The following is a 15,745-nucleotide window of genomic DNA, read 5'->3' as shown; positions in this document are numbered from 1 at the left end:
CGGAACGTCAGTGCGAGGCTCTCGTTACGGGGGCGAAGATCGCTGGGAGCTAATCGCGACAGGGCAGCCGTAGCCTGTTCTTCAGCAGCTTCTCCTCGAACTGTGGACCTTGATAGTGAAAAACGGAAGCTTTATATAAGGAAGCCAATACGGTATGTATTAGGCGAATTTCTAGGGTTTTAGGCCCCAATAACCACGCGCCAGGTGTTCTCAAGACGACCTTGTTATTCCCTCTTCCTCTTTCAATCCTGCTATTATACGTGTCAACCCTTCTTAACATCGTTCAATATGACAACTTCGAATATTTTGTATTTTCCTTCATTTTATTTCATTTATTTACTTTCGTTTAAATCGATCTTGGCAATATATAATCTTTTATGCTTCAACTGTTTGAAGATTGAATTTTTATTTGTTTTATAGTAGAACGTTATGTAGAACGTTATATTAATACGTGTATACAGGCTGTGTCAATTCTATTGAATGTCTCAATTAAAATTACTACCAAAGAGAAAACAAAGCGATTAACATGTGGAGAAAAGTTTGTACGTACAATATCAAAGCACTGTCATGTGACAATGAGAAAAGGATATACTTCGTATTGAAGATTGTTGACATTTCTTTATATGTCAATACTCGTTTCTTTTTTTTAACACGTCTCTGTAGAAGACACCCGGACGAGGTCAATGTATTTCACCAAGCTATTAATTTCACAAAAATTAGTAATTTATCTAGTTATTCGGCTTGAGTGAAACATCTCGTACTATATATTTTGTAATTGCTTGCTGTGTACGGAAGATCATGTTTAAAAAATTCGATTGGTTAAATTTTATTTGTTTCTTTACTTGAGACTGCGTCATTATATTTCATTGGTGTAACGGAACATTCGAAACCAAGAAACTACTCGTATTTTAAATTAATATTGGGCAAATCTATCTCGTAAATTATTCAATTTTCTATTAACAGGCTACAATTTTCTTCTAAGCTTAATATATATTGGTTTCCTATTTTCTACATTTATTTCAGGACTCCTGCTTTACGTTCTACAAATACATTTTCTTGCGCCGTACAAGTAGAAATTACAATCGATTGTGTAGGTACTTTAATCTTTCATGACTACAGAAAGCACTGGTTACAAAGAGTCGAAACCTATTACGCGAAACTATTGCTTCACTGTTCCTTTCGTTCGAAGCCTGTTTCTTTATTACGTTACAGCGAAAAACTTCTACAACCCTCTTGCTTTGTTGTAGCAGCTTTACATAATGTGATGCACAATTTCGCCTGTGTACATAGAAAATATATCAAACTGACCAACGGAATATATATATTACACAGTCGATACGACAATTACAGATACAAAGTGCCTCATTTAACATCTCGTCAACTATATATAATAGAATTAAATGCTTTCTTCATATGTATCTTTCCTTTCCGCCTTTCCATTACTATTATTCGTATGTGATCAAATTAAATACCCTTTTCAGCTATGCTTCTCTTCTACGTCTCTCCACCAATGATTTTCTTTTAGTTATTTATTTCTTATTTTAGAGCTATCTATTTTAACGTTCGTATATACTATCAGGTTCTATATTCTATTAATCACATTATATTCTATGTTACCAAATATTATATTATGTAGCGTAGTGTAACTGACAAGTATAATAATGTAGGATTGGCTACTTTTGGGTGAAAGTTTCGTACAATGAGAACCTCCATAATCAATCGTAACTAAGTTCGTTAGCATAGCGTATGGGACTATCGAGATTGCAAATCCTAGTTGCACAACTTCACCCTTGCATAACCGCGACGCTTGATTAGAATGCATCTTCCATCGCGATTCGACGCCATTTCTAAACGTTCCTTTTCATACATGAACGGATATTCAATACGCTTTGCATCGCATGATACATCACCAGTGAATTACAATACAGAATTAAGGTTGCAATTCGAATTTCAGTAGATAAGGAAGATCTCAAGCAGATTTCTTTCAGCAGCGTTTCAATCTGAAGAATATAAATAAGTGGGAATGCATGAATGTCTATACTGGTAAATTATTTTGGAATATCACTGTGTGTTTCACAAAATTCGAAAATTTAAAGGTCAGATTAGAATTTTATTGAGGTTAGAATGATAAAATATTTAGGTTAGAATTAAAAATTGACAAGAATTAGCCAGAAGCTCGGTATAGATACAATTAGGGAAATAATTAAAACTTAGCGAAAATAATATAACATGCGAATTTAATTACAGACTGCAATAAAACTTGAATTTTTCCATAATCAGTAGTTTAGTTCACATTGTATTTAATTCTCAACAGTATCTTTAAATTATTCATACTGTAAAATGTCAGAGACACGAGCTCTAGATAGATGTTTTAAGTTAAATTCAAATTGCATACGATCACTTATGCATAGGATATGAATAAATAATAATTAATATACGTGCAGTGGTATAGATAATGCACCCCGCGTAATTAAGATAATTAAAAGCTTCTAATATCTTTTATCTATACGGATATTGAAGAACATGTCATTTTCCACATATTAAGAACATGCATTTTTTATCCCTTGACATGTAGGACAGAATGGGCAAATACTGTTCGCTTAAAAACAGACTTGGATTGTCAGATTTACTAAAAATTTTATTTAAGAAATAATAATTAATCCCATAATAATCCCATGGGATAATTATCCCATCTATAGAGTAATACCGATTTTTTCCTCCACACTTTATAAATGGAAAAAGACAAAATTATTTATACAAGTATTAATAACATGACTATTTGGTTTATTGATAACATAGATTTGATAACGTAACTTATTTATTGCACATAAGTAGACAAAAGTACAAGAATGAAGTCTTTATAAATGTAATCTTAAGGAAAAAAGATTCAATTCGGCCCAATTTTCTCTATCTGATTTTCTAATCCACTTACAAGGCGTCTGAAAAGAAAAAGGAGCTCCCAAATAATGAAAAATCTCCCCTAATCGGCTGTACCGATCGAGAAGCCCCGGTTCCTTTCGACCGGTATTACCCGACGAGTACGCTAAGTGCATAACCTTAAGTACATATAATAAAACTATTTCATTAACACGTTGACTGCCACGCGTGTTTTCAAAGAAACCTCCGTCAGGTCACGCGTGCAGTAGTACCAAGCGTTTTCTGCTAGGTGCTCCCATTGATATTTTAGTAATGCGAGTGGCCCAAGTGGTGGTCTCAAAAATGATCTCTTGTTTCTTTTGTTTCCATTCCCTCGCATTTGTTTCACATCTCTCCACTTTCTACAAGATCAGTTTGAACCTTTGCCGAGCAACGAACGGTATAACTTAAAATCTCTGCCCTAATTCGTTACAATGTCGAAAAGAAAAATTGAAAACTTGTTTCTTAGTTTTACATTCTAAATAATTTTTTTAATAAACCATTTTCGTATTACTTTTATAACAATTCAACAGTTTTATTATTATGGAATATCTTTTCAAATACCTACGACGGATCTTCGCAAGTAGTCAAATAAGCGACACCCGAATATGGGTTACGTGGCCCGACCAGAAACTTTGCTGACACCCGAATATGAGTGTCGTGACAGTCAACGTGTTACGATGACAAAATTGCTTTCTTGCGTTTATAGAGTAAAACTATCTCCTAGACATATTGCAAAAACTGGAAGAACAATGACAAGTTAAAGTAATACTCATAACTTCTTATTCACTTCAGAAATTTATAACAAAAAACGAGTAGAATTTTCACCGACGTACTTTTGTCAAACACTTCAGCAGAGAATTGTGACTCGTTGCAGATTACTTAATTGGATTGAAACAGAGCAGCACAAAAAAAGGTCGGTATAAAACAAAGCCATATATTAGATATTTAACTCACCGATATTTCCCCACTCTCGTCTAGCATACACCATATATGTAGTACGATATACGTATCTTTCAATTCTCAGCATTAAAACTGTCGACGAGTATTAAATTGAGAACTTTAAAAATAATATTTTAGATTTTTGGTTCAATAAATTTCTATAATTTTATATCGTATTTCTATACATTTCTCTAGTTAAATCGATCAAATTGTTTAAATTCGACAAATGTTAATTTTAATAATAAATAATTCTGATTTGGATTTAATAATATCATAGAAATTTCTTCGGTAAATAAAATACTTCTCCAAATTGCCCAAATTTTCAACTATTATAAAATTCTGAATTTTCAAATTTTCAAATCAGTATCGAAAATAATTTCGATAATCGAAATAAATGTATATTGGAAAATCGTAATGAATAATTTTAGTTTTCATTCAATAATAACACAGAAATCTCCGGAACGAAGAAAAAAGCAAACAACTCGGATATTTTATTCATTAGACGCTTTATAAAAAACAGTTCCTATATGTATAACTGCATATCAAATGCGTTTAAGGTAGATTCATCGAAATCAGACTTGCAAACATGTGCTAAACAAGCGTATAAGATGAAAGAGGAAAATCGACAATATGAGTGTAAAAAGTTGTGTTACCTCCGTTATTTCGCAATAGACACTGATAGTTTCATCAGATCATACGCCCATGTGAATTTTCATATTAATAGGATACGATCCTTTTTTTCGTTTCATCGTGTTTTTTTTTTTTTGTCCTTCCTCTTTCTTTGTGTATGTGTGTGATTTCTTTGCTCGTTTGAAATTCTTTCGTTTTCCTGTTCGAATTACGCCGAAGAATATCAAATGCCATGCTACTCGGAAAAATCAAATATTTGCATATATAGTGTTTGGAAAGGGGCGTGACTATGAAGTATATTGAAAGTCCGGAAAGTGAAGTTAAATTTTTTAGTAGAAAATTTCTAAGAATTTCAGAAGTCAAATAATTGGCTATTTGAGACTAAGAGACCTAAATTACTTTCTTAGCAAATTATGCACTCGAGGTCGGGACAGTTAACATTTTTTGTGGGAAATTAGCTGTTTAAGTTTAGGAAATTTCAACTGGTCTTTTTAAGGAACCGGATATTTGACATTAAGAAATCTCAATTTTCTTTTCCTTTTAGAAAATTAGACATTTATAGTCGAAGTAGGTAACCTTGTAATGAGACATATAATATTTTTTTTTATTTAATATTTCACATTCACAATTTGTCCAATTTGGACATTTGGTAGAATTTTTTAGCTGTTTGATTATCACGTGGGTGGCTACCCCCAGTGGGGTACCACTTCGTGTTTGTTAGGTTATATCCTTTAGACATATAATATGTGTGAAAATAAAGCTGAATTTCGATAGAGAGCTAAAACTTTGATAGATTTAAAGATTCGATTAAAACTGTTGTTGAAAAATTTAGTAAAAAATAATTCCTATGACTAAAGTAATTTTACAATAACGCATGTAATCTTTCATATCAGACGGTATAGTTAGAAATTTAACAGAAACTAATCTCTTTTGACTTCACAGCTTTGTTTTAAATAAAATCGTACAATAAATCATCCTATATTACGATGAAACTTATTTTATTAGCCATTAATTATTATCTAATTATTCATTAGCCATGTTATTATCTAAATTAAGTTATCATCCAAATTACTATTTAAAAGCGAGCAGTAAACTTTTGCACTGAAGTTAACCGTCGAAAAGTCAATAATAAGTCGTAGTTCGAATCACTTTAGGATTCCACATTTGACGTAACCGATCGTCGATGTATCGCCACTGGTTAAGGATTAAACATACGTCGAATACCACGGCGAAGGTGGGTGTTTGCTTACGTTTTACCTTGAATCTGATCTTTTCCTATAATATTATGCTTATACATGTAAACTGTACTTCAATGCTTCTTAACTGAAATCCCTCAGAAATAGGAGATTTATTCATTTACGTAAGATCATTGACTAAGGATAGAATAAACGTAATATTAATATATTGTAATAACCTTCCCCATAATTTCATTTTTGCATATATTTTTTATTTGCTTTATATATCTCTTTTTTCACTAAAATGGTTCAAAGAATTTTCTCATCTTCTTCATTCTCTTCTAATAGCAGTGAAATTCAAGGTGGTAGCAGCTCCGTTTCAAAATATACATTTTCTTTAAGTACACACTACACACTATCTTTTCGTTAGACGTTTTCGTTAAACTTTCGTTTAGGTAGACGACAAGATACCAATAAATGCTGGAAGCGCATGTGTCCAGATGCAGACATTTAACGTTTATAGAGAATCCTATCTACGTTGAAGCAAAGTTGCGTGTAGTCGCAAGTGGCGATCGCGTGCGATCTGACGTTATGCTAATTGCAAGCGTCCATTTGAAAGTTTCTTCTGACAGTTTGTCTCGAGAGTACTGTCGAATTGTGTGTCCATTTGAGAGCCACTTTGAGAACTTTTACTTTCAGGCGGACAGTAGAATACTCGCCGAGAGCTTACTATGAGACAGGACTCTCAGAATCGTGTCCATTCAATGTGTATGAAATTAGCAACGCATCTTTCAAATCACCAATTCTTGTTTGTTGTTCCAAACTGTTCTACGTTTGTTCTACATCGTTCCAAAGGAATAACGATTTATCTACAGAGGTTTCAATAACAACCGCAGGAAATTTTTGACCGGCTAAATTGAACAGATAGAAGCTGTCCTTCAGTGTTATGTAAATAAATAATAAATAAATAAATAGCTAGTAATTTGGTGATATCAATAATTTTTATTATACGAAATCAATAAGCATCCGGTGGTTTCTTATTTGTATTAGGTTGTAAAATTTAGAATTAAAAATAGAATTTAAGCATATAGAAGCCTGAATTATTGGGTTGCTCATTCTGTTCTCAGCTGTAGAAAATGTTCGTTCGTTTGGAACACTCGTAACTGCAATTGACAAAATATTCAAAGCGACTGGCTTGCGGTTAGAAACGACATTTTCCGATAGTTCCAGCATGTGAGTGGAATCGTATCTTTAGATTCCTGTGATGTATTAATATGTATATATATAATAATCGCTATTTATGCGAGGATATTCAACAAATTCGCTTAAGTCATTCCGAAGACTCGACATATACTTATTTTCTTACACTGTCTTTTTTAGAACTAGATATGCGCTGTAATAGTATGTGAATAATTACATGTGCATAGCATGTACTTGGGCATCTCGACTTTGATAAAATAACTGCGGCGTCATTAAATCTGTTAAGAGATTCTGTAATTGTTTCGGTATTGCTCCAACTATAAATATGTAAAGTATTCAATAAATTCTGTGTTTTCTTCTCGTGGATAATTAAGAATTTTTTTCATTTGAATAGCACGTTCTAACGTTAGATAAATTGAGTTCCATCGAACGGGAATATCTTTGATAAGAGCTCAATGCTTCATATTTACTGAACTGCAACATTCTTCAAGCATTGGTTTTCTTTTTGCAGAAATGCAATGAAATATACAAGCCTGGATATCTCATGAATTTCGTTTTCAATTTTCCTCGGAGCACTTTGAGCAATTATATTTTAAACGCGAACTATACAGGGTATATGTGTTGTGATTTTCATTAATTTTTAATGACGATTTTATCTACAATTAGCTACAGCATTATCTGTTACAATGGCTGTAATATCGAGATCAAATTCTTCAATAGCATATTCTACACATATTCTAACAGTGTGTATTAGGAAACAAAGAATAGTATATTTAGTATATATAATATATAAGAATAGTATATATATAATATAATATAATATAATATATTGTATATATACATCATATAATATTATAATATTAATTAATATTAATTTATTATAATATATTATATATACGACATACAATATTATAATATTAATTAATATTAATATGTTATAATATATATATTGCAATCTATTATATATATAATAGATTATAATATAATATAATATATTATATATATACAACATATATTACTATATATTACTATATTGATAAACAATACAGAATTTAATGTTAGAAAACAGTGTATATAAGAAAACAAAGAATAGTATATATGAACAGCAAATTCGCAGGCTCAAGCATTGAAGATTCCCAGTTCTTACAGCTCGAGGCTTGAACCCAAAGAGTTATCTTTCACGGCCTTAAATTGCCGCTTGAGTTCTCAAAGACCAAGGCTCAAAGCTCATTTTAACAATCTGAGCACCAACTGCTCTCACAAGCATATAGCCTGAATTCGCGGGTGTTTTCCAAAGGGCGATTGAGGAAGATTCAAAGCGACCAATATTATATCTAATATACTGGTAACGGTTTCGTATTATGCAAGCATGTAATGTAAAAACATTTTCGTAACATTTTGTTTATAACATCCGTTGCTTTTTTACTGTTTTATTTAACAGTAGCTAAAATTCTTATAGGATACCGCATGAAGTATGACAGACGCAAATTCGCGTCGCCGGCCCAAGAGTGTTAACAACACTAGTTCAAAATATTACTTCCATATCATATTTAATTTAAGAAATAACGTGAGAAGTCGCACCCATGCGACAATGGACTGGACACTTTTCTTTATTTCGACGACAATAGCAATAATAGTATAGTAACAGTAAGTAGTTCTTCTTTTGGAATACGTACTTACATCTCTAAAACAAACCAGAACAAAAGTTTGAAGACCAGAACACGAATACAACAGTGACTTTAGCTTTGCATTGACGCCGCCTGTTGACGACGTTTTATTAGGTTTCTCGAGAATGGAAATTATTCCAGGCTTGCTTGTTCGGAACAATCATCTACATCCCTAGAACAAGCCAGGACAAAAATTTCAACGCTGCACCTCGACTACTACGCGAGAATAAAATCATCCTTGTTTTCGTATTTCGGTGATCAAAGCTTTATTGTGGGTTGTTCTAAAGACGTAAATATGTTTATTAACAGAAGAACTCTTTACATTGTATTATTATTGCCAAAATGAAGAAAACTGAACATTGTCTTATGGATACAGTGTATTCACATTATTTCTTAAACTAAATATGTTATTGAAATAATGCTTTGGAACAATGTTTAGAACAACTAGAATAACCTAGAATAACTGTTATATGTTGGATTTTCATTAAATGGAGAGCTGGTAAGAAAATTACTTTTTTGGCGTTGTTTCTGAAAACTTTCGAGATAAATCATTATTCGTCTGGAACAATGTAGAACAACTTCCAACAACAACAAAAATATGGTAATTGGCAATGGAGGGCCAACTTCACACAGGCATCCATTTGAGACTCGTGTAGTATGCCACACGTATGCTGCATACGATTCTTTTTTTCATTGTGAAATGCGAGCGAGGTAAGGTGTTATCATAAAAAAGATAGCATAATCAAACGTATAGCATTTAAAAAATGAACGAAGATGTTCACGGGACGCTGATTACAAATTTTTTAAAATGTTCATTTGGTAATAACCTCTTTTTGAAGAGCGGATAAACAAAATGTTTGTGTGGGCAAACGTGGTTCAGTTGTGGACAAACGAATACCGTTTGGTTTGCGTAAAAATTCTCATTTGGGAGTGCTATCCTCACTCAGCTCATTCTCAATGCAGTATCCACTTGCGAGAAATGTTCTCCAGCGCAATTTGCGATACTATTACGATAGTTTGTCAAATGGACACTTATGTAGCATTACGTATAGATCTTAGGAACTTTCTTTTGGGCTGTTCTTGATAATGAAGCAGGTGGCAGTAGAAATCAGTCGACAAGTGCAACTATTGTTACTTGGAGGATCCTCGTTAGCTGGCGCCACTAGCCAATACGCAGACGTTTAATCCCGTAATCTATTTGCAATCGTTTTACAAAACAAGCACAAAACAAGGAAAAGAAAGAAATAAGATCTACGTCTGTCTAAGAATGCAGAAATCTTTTTAACTAAAAATTACGAAACGCCTGAAATAATGGAAACAAGAATCTACTTATGAAAAGAACGTAACATCTATTGTTTTGTTATATCCTGCAAGGTATGGGCTTTTATGCGGTTTGTATATCTCAAAATAAAATACAGAGTGGACCAAATTTTGTGGCACAAATGAGATCAGGAATATAGTACGGTTCAAAATAAGATGAAAATCAAGAATATCGAATTTGTGTTAGCAAAATTCGTTTACGAGAAAATACATTTAAAAATCAATCTCGTGCGCGTGCACCTGACTGATGACTAACGTTGCAGATTTTACTGCAGACGCTAGTACTGTTTTTATACAGGATATGATATCAGACACTGTTTACTATCGATATTTATCTCTGCTACATATACTGTTCAGGTGTACAAATGAACGCAATAAATGTAATAAGTGACACCAATGAACTAATTTTTTTTTTTATCAAAACTTTTTAGCATTTTTAACTACAAAAAGATATGAAATGTATTAATCTTGAATGTTTTATAAACTTTTACTAAGTTATACAAATTTTTTTAATTCTATTTACCAAAAAATACTGTTTGAACTGCACGTGAACCCTCTAGTTCGTCTAAAGTAAAAAATTTCATTGAGTTTATACTTTATACGCGTATAGTTATCGTTTGATCTGCAATCAACGAAAAATATTTCTTTTTCTAGGTATGGTGACAACAGTTCAAATCCAAATGTTCGATTTCACCTAGCATATTTCATGCGAACTTTTCGGTATTAAAGAAAAAACATACAACCTATCATTTTGCCTGTAGGTCAAACGATAAAAGGACTCGTTCTTAATATACAGTTAAGATTTCAAGTTAGTCACCCCAAAACTTTTTTTTAATCGTGCCATCCAGCTGCGAGAAAGTTGTTTCGAGAAAATTGCATTTAAACTGTATTTTTCAGTAAATTGAACTGAAAAAATTTGTGTTGCTTAATAAAAATATAATAAATAAAACGCATCAAAAGTTTCAGATTAACTAATTTCATATCTTTTTGTAATAAAAAAATGCCAAAAAATCAATATTTTTGACAAAGAAGGAGATATTCCCCTTAAAACAGTCTAGCTTTAATCAAATACAGTTTATTATCCATCATTTCAGTTTATTTTTATTTATATATTTTTCAAAATATTAACCGTTCTTCCGTATACAAAATTGTACACAATTAAATTATATCGAACTGTCTGCAGTGTTTATGTCTTCAAATGGCAGGATGGTTCTTCGTTTTAGTTGCTCAACGCTTGCTATGTTTTTGTAGTAAACTATTCTTTCTCGTGCTTCCACAGATAGAAAACAAGAGGCGTTATTTCGGGGGGTCAAGATACTGTTCCTCAACGGTCGTTCCAACAGTCGAAATGCTCATTTAAAGATTGACATACATTCTTGGTGTATTGTGGCGAGGTTCTGCCATGTTGAAAGATCATATTATTTCTTCGAATGGTGGAAGTGATGAAGGTAGTTCGTTGCATAAAAACACGATACACCACTTAGGTTATTTGAAAATGGGGACCGACAATTTCGTTATGGACTATCTCGGCCCATACATTCTTTTTGCGTGTTTCGCGTGTTTTGTAATCTTGGATTCACCTGGCCATGAAATGCATGATAAAAAAACCTACGTTGTTAGAATACTACTGCTCCAACTAGTGGCAGAAAGTTAAACGTGATGCAAAGTCTGTATGTGTTAGCACCGGTGTAGTGGTACGCATGCACGTTATTATCCTGTGCTACGCGACGATGTTGATTTACTTACATTACGTCGAACAGAAAAAGATTTCGTATTTATAGATCTTTTTATAGGAGAATTCTATCTCTGCATTGTCACAAATTCCGGGGTCATGGCCATGACTTTTCATTTCTGTGATTTATAAAGAACAGGAACAAACATTGAACGGGGAAAGAGAAAGCTCTAGTGATAATTCTCCTATCCGGATGACAGCAATTATTCGGTATTGTTCACGATAATAGCGTGCTGCAGCAGATGCATTTTCATCACAATCTCCCAGTGCGAAAGCCATACCCTTATACTCCTCGTTAGTGTATCGCGTTATATCGCTTGCCCGATAGCAATTAACTGTTAATATTTTGATAATAAACAATGCCTGACATCGACATTATATCCTGAACAAAAACAATGACAGTAACGGTCTGCAGTGAAATCTGCAATGCTAGTCATTAGTTAGATACACGTGTACTAGACTGGTTTTGAATTGCATTTCTCTCGTAAACAAAGACTCAGCAATCTTGTTACTCTGTTTTCATCTTATTTTGAGCCGAAGGTACTATCTGCCTGACCTCATTTATACCACGAATTTTGGCCCACCCTGTATAAAGAATCACAAATAGATACATGTCAGAAAAATACGATTTAGTAAATCATAATATTTAATACTATGGTTTCGCGTGAAAAATTTATCCTAGTAGTAAGGTTATGTTACGCGTCCAAAAATAAAAAGGACCATTAATAAGATAAAAAGATATAAATTAACCAGAGAGTTTTAAGCAGATTTATAAACTAAAAGTTAACAGTCTTTGATTGATCTGTGATTTTAATTACAATTAACAATGAAAGGGTCAAACAAATAGCAACGAATCAGCATTCCAAATTCCAAGAAACTTTATAATATTCAAAAATTCTTCGAAAGAAAGTGATTCCCTGGGTTATATGGAAATACACCGACCTAATCCACGGGACTAGAATAATTCCATCAACATGCTCGATTTGTCACGTTTGTAAGTAGAAGACGAGGCGAAAAGTTCGAAAGGAAAGGCAAATGGTGGCGATGGTGGCGAGGTTGATGTATTTGCGTCATGCAGGGCATTACTTAGCTTGGCCCGGGACCAACAATAACAGCGAAATTTTTAAAAGCAAGACGTGAATCTTCCTCGGATCTCTAACATCTTCCTCGTTGCGAATCGCGAACGAATCTCCACTGTTTATCCATACATCTGTCCGAACTGTTGTAAATCCTTCATCAGATAGTTATATCATGGCCTGTTGTGTATACATATATCGAAATTCGCGTCGACCCTAGTGAACAGACACTAGAACGCTACCGTGAAAACGACCTGAAATCCACCGCAATCTTCAAACTTGTTATATTCTTCTTTTCGTTTTTTTTTAAACGTTTATAGACAGTTTGGATAATTAAATAAAATAAATATTTACTTGATTTGATGATTTATAGTGTACGATATTGATTGTGTTATTATCTTATTGAGAGGGCATTCGGTTTGTCATTTGAAAGTTTTTAAATTGTCCTTTTTCCTTTGATATTTATTTCCTATTTGTCTTTTTTTTATTTCACTCATAATATGCAATACAAATGTTTATCGTTATTATTAGCGATATTATCTTGTTGGAAGATAACCTAAAACACCTTTAATCTCCATTCGCATGAAACAATGCACGGAACTAGCAGATTTCAGAAGATAATTGCACGTAGGAAGACCTAAACATTGTTCCATGTGATGAACGGCTCATAGTGCTAAGTAGAACTTGCTGTAGATTTAGTCGATTACGGTCTATATAATCGAATTCTCCTTTACATGTAACAATTTCTAATAACCTCATCTAAATTCCTAATCTGCAACCCATTTCTTTACTCAAAACACTTTACTTTCCTTATTAGGAGTATAATTTGTCATTTATTCTTCTTTTTCTCAAATTATTTTACATTCATATAAAAATAACAATGCAAACAAGAAATCTAAGAAACAGCAAAAAATGCGGCGGTAAACTTTACATCATTAGGAAATGCATTAATAAAAGAAAATAGAGAAAAATTAAGATCAATTAAAATTCACATAAAAACCAGAATATTTCTGCTAATCGAATTTCCTGAAATTGTTAATTTCATTTGGAATTACTCAAACTACAGGATCATGTAAACGAAGCAACAAGATCATTAAAACGTCGACACGTGCAGTATGTGAAAACGAGGTTAGCGATCCAGTGCGATAAATCAAAAGATCCATGAAACACGAAAGATCGAAGACGTACGTCCAGATTCTCAGAGGTTGTAGCGATTATTCAGTTTCGATGTTCCTAACCTTTTTATTGGACGTGGTCGACCAAGAAAAATAATACCGGTGGTTTTTCCGGAAACTTATGGGAATTTAGATAAATCACAGGACACAGATTTCGACGGAACTCGTAAATTACACGTCAGATTTTTTAGACGGCTACAAGAATACCAAACGAACCGATAGACGAGAGAATCTTGACAGGAGACAACAGGTTCATGTTAAACGCGATGCTGAAGTTTGTTTCACATTTTCTCTCTCTATCTCTTTCTCTCACTTTCTGCTCGACATCGAATATAATTAGCCCAGTTCGAATTTGAACGAAGCATACAGCCGATCAGCTAGACCATCGAAACATAACCTCAATGGAACAGTATGAATCATTCACTGGTACTTTGTGACAACTGTGATAGGTATTTTTTCGCAAATAGAAAATTTTTGCAGCTGTTTCTTGGTTAAAATTGACTTAACGCGTGTAGGTTTGACAGTGGTAGATGACTACTATTCTTGTATTTTTCTATGGTGGTATATTAGGTAGTCTCTTTTCTGTGAATAGTATGAGAGTCATTCATTGGTTCTTTGCAAGAACTGTGGTAGATACTATCTCGTAAATAGGGATTTTTTAAAAGTGTATTTTTTGGTTATAATTTAGGCTCTTAGGTACAACTTTGACGGGGATAGATAACTGTTATTTCTCAATTATTCTGCGCAGATATATCAGGTTATAATAAACGAACTTTTAAAAGCCAAGTACCTGTTTCTTAAAAATGGAATATTAACTTACGTTATTGTTATTATATTATATTACGTTATAATATTAATTTCCTCTTTTTGAAATTGACAAATCACGAAAACTGGATATGATCGAATAAGTAGTTGCCCTAACATTTCTGACAATATCTTTTTCAGTAGATATAATCTAAAGAAATAAAATAACAATTAGAACAGTAATTTGTTCAATGTTCCATTCCATTTTCCCAAATGAAAATCCACTTGTTGCGTAATTAAGACTGCAACGTACGGTTAAGAGTACAATTTCAACCCGTCAGTTGAAGAGATCCAAGCTGTCTATAGACCTACCGCAGTCCAAAGACTTCTATGTCTGTCTTCCATAAACCAGGTCGCGTCACGGACTTCACAGACTGAAACTAATTGAACACGAACAACTCCAGAAATCTGTCGAGCAGAAATACAGAGATTCTTCTATGTTCAGTGACGAGACAAGCTCTATTCCGATGCATCTTTTAGCCATGAAAAGATGGAAGGATCCAATTAAAGTTTCTTTTGCAGCAGTTTGTCGTGCTTGTAGCGTTATTTAGTAAGTCTAATCTATGTAGCTTCCGAGCTTCCAGCAGTTACCTGATCCTTTTTATCTCGCCGTTAATATCTACGCTTTCTGTATTCAGAAGAGCGTATAAAGAACCGAGATCAAGCTTGCCGAATACACGGTTGAATAATTGCAGGAATTATTTGAAAATAATTTCCAAACTTTTACGGATTTTTATGTCCTTTCCGTCGCAAGAAAATTGAAGAGATTATTAATCATTAATTATAGATTACGTAATAAATTTTTTTGCTTTTATTGCAATGCTGTATGAAAAACATTATTAAAATTTTACTTGTGTTAGCTTTAATGTGCTTACTGGAGAAGAGATTATTGAGAGGTTAGGTTAGGTTAAATCAAATTAAAATCATAAACGAATAGTGCAAATGACACATTACGTGTAAGTTATCTAAATATAGATTAGTTATAGACAATTTGCATTTATAATAGCAAAGAATACAAAATAAAATAATTTTATATGTGTATTTAATACTATGTTAATGTGGAAAGGGGAAAAAAAAGGTTAGATAGATGGGAACAGATGGTGATTTT

General features: G+C 33.0%; 1 protein-coding gene across 4 annotated transcripts in view; it reads left to right on the top strand.

Moving 5' to 3' along the window:
• ETHR (ecdysis triggering hormone receptor) overlaps nucleotides 1-15,745 on the top strand; it is a 108,562-nt gene that overhangs the window by 29,607 nt on the left and 63,210 nt on the right. Inside the window, exons 1-2 of one of the 4 annotated variants that reach the window (XM_076623034.1) lie at nucleotides 63-152; nucleotides 3,794-3,832. The exons of 1 other annotated variant lie outside the window; for it this stretch is intronic. The gene's annotated coding sequence lies outside the window, so the exon portion shown is untranslated. Of the gene's footprint in view, nucleotides 1-61; nucleotides 153-3,793; nucleotides 3,833-5,620; nucleotides 5,723-15,745 lie in introns of those variants that run through there. 2 more of the 4 variants (XM_076622965.1, XM_076623066.1) reach the window with 2 other exon arrangements.

This window comes from Bombus vancouverensis, chromosome 1, assembly GCF_051014615.1.
Source record: "Bombus vancouverensis nearcticus chromosome 1, iyBomVanc1_principal, whole genome shotgun sequence".
Taxonomy (NCBI): Eukaryota; Metazoa; Arthropoda; class Insecta; order Hymenoptera; family Apidae; genus Bombus; species Bombus vancouverensis.
The sequence above is the reverse complement of the archived record's forward strand: the minus strand, read 5'-3'. Positions and strand labels throughout refer to the sequence as shown.